At 53.5% G+C, this 2,169-nt stretch overlaps 1 non-coding gene across 1 annotated transcript; it reads right to left on the bottom strand.

The window, feature by feature from the left end:
- Nucleotides 1-967: 967 nt before the first annotated feature.
- On the bottom strand, nt 968-1,039 carry TRNAC-GCA (transfer RNA cysteine (anticodon GCA)). The gene has a single exon. It is a non-coding gene; the product is annotated as a tRNA-Cys (tRNA).
- Nucleotides 1,040-2,169: the final 1,130 nt, after the last annotated feature.

Raw genomic sequence — 2,169 nt, 5'->3', positions numbered from 1 at the left:
CTAGTCTCTTTCTCCGGTATTTTCCCACTTCTTCCCGTTTCTTCCCTCCTAGGTTTCCCTATCTGAGTCACGGCACCATTATGTCGCTCCCCCTCTTCGTGGAGGAACGACACAGGACCCTGCGCTGTTCTTTTGTCTGCTCGGCCCTCCCCGGGTTTGCTGCTGGTTCTTCCTGGGTTGGCTACCGTCCCTTCCACCTCCGTGGAAGGGCGGTTTCCCCTGCCACATTCCCCACTTCCGCGGGGGAGCGGCACACCGCCGGCCGGCTCTCTCGGGGGCTGCACAGGTGTTCCTTCAGATGTTCCCCTTAGATGTTCCTGGTGCATGCTGTCTCTCTCCTCCTTTATAGTCCTCCTCCGCCAATCCTAACTCGGCTGCCCACATGCCAAGTATGCTGCTCTCCTCCAATCAGGAGCAGGATCAGCTCCTGGAGGTCATCACTCAAGTTGGCAAGAGGCAGCTGCGTAGAAGCTGTTTTCTCCTCTCCCAGCGCCATATTGTGGGAGAGCAGATGCATAGAATAAGTCTTAATTCCAGTAACTCAGTCCAGTCCGGGTTGCTCCCCACAGTGGGGGCTCTCTGGACAGAACCTGCGGATTCTACGCAGCACGGTGAGGGCCACATTTCTGCATTGGGCTTTTCATGGACACACTGCCCCCTGTCCAGAAACAGAGGTGGAAGCAGCCACGCCAAGCTCCTGGGAGCCTGGTCGCCACCAGTGCTGGAAGTGACAGGCGGAAGAGAGGAGACAGGACTCCAGGTGGCCCGGGGGCAGCCTCAGAGACACTGCTTGCAAACGGGGGCCTTAGTTGAGCCCCTGGGCACTGGTTTGTGGATGCCAGGCCTCCCATCTGCTGTGTCCTTCACTGTTACGGGTGAGGCCTGGGTGCTGGCTTCAGAAGGCAGCGGAGGGAAACAGAACAAAAGGCTGTGGTGATGACAAGAATCTGGGCCACCACGAGCCAGCAGGGGGCACCTGGATTTGAACCAGGGACCTCTTGATCTGCAGTCAAATGCTCTACCCCTGAGCTATACCCCCTGTGGCAACAGGTGCATCTAGTTAGTACCTTTTCATACCAACACACCCTCTTCCCATCTGTGGCTATTTATGGGTGAAGGTAAAGTTACAGACGGAGAGAGAGATCTTCCATCTGCTAGTTCACTCCAAAATGGCCACAGAAGTCGGAGCTGGGCCAATCTGAAAACTTGAACTTCTTCCAGGTCTCCCACATGGGTGCAAGGCCCAAGTCCTTGGGCCATCTTCTGCTGTTTTCCCAGGCCATCAGGAGGGAGCTGGATCGGAAGTGGAACAACTGAGACACAAACCGGCACCCACAGGTGCGGGCAGCAGCCTTCCTCTCTCTGCCATGCTGCTGGTCCTGGAAGTTGGGCATTCTAAACCCTCCTGTTTTTAACTATGTTTGCTCTTGTCATCATTCTCATTGTCTTTCCATTCTAATTTCCAGGTGAGGTTTTTCTTAATCCTTTTATTAAAAAATGTATTTATCTATATATTTTAATTTGAGAGAGAGTAGTAGGGAGGGCCCATCCGCTGGTCTGCTCCACACTTTTGGTTCATTCCCAAAATGCCTGCAATTGCCAGGGAGCTGGGCTGACGTGGGAGTCAGGAGTCAAGAATTCGGCCCAGGTGTTCCACGTGGGAAAACCATCGCCGCTGCCCCCAGGATCCGTCTCACCAGGAAGCTAGAATTGGGATCTAGAGCTGGAGCTCAAACCCACGCACTCTAATGTGGGATGCAGGCACCTTCGTCGCTGTCTTAACCACTAGACCAAGGTCCCTCCTCTTGAAGTTTAAATTTCTTTTGTCTTATTATAAATTTCCAGGTGCTCTTTCTTACTCTTTTTTAAATTAAAAAAAAAAAAACCCTGGTATATAAAAATTTTACATATTTATGGGTACCATGTAATGTTTTAATACATGTATCAGTTGTTGTCGCTCCCCCTCTTCGTGGAGGAATGACACAGGACCCTGCGCTGTTCTTTCATCTGCTCGGCCCTCCCCGGGTTTGCTGCTGGTTCTTCCCGGGTTGGCTACCGTCCCTTCCACCTCCGTGGAAGGGCAGTTCCCCCTGCCACATTCCCCACTTCCGCAGGGGAGCGGCACACCGCCGGCCGGCTCTCTCGGGGGCTGCACAGGTGTTCCCCTTA

The sequence above is a fragment of the Oryctolagus cuniculus genome, chromosome 3 (assembly GCF_964237555.1).
Source record: "Oryctolagus cuniculus chromosome 3, mOryCun1.1, whole genome shotgun sequence".
In the NCBI taxonomy this organism is placed as follows: Eukaryota; Metazoa; Chordata; class Mammalia; order Lagomorpha; family Leporidae; genus Oryctolagus; species Oryctolagus cuniculus.
The sequence above is the reverse complement of the archived record's forward strand: the minus strand, read 5'-3'. Positions and strand labels throughout refer to the sequence as shown.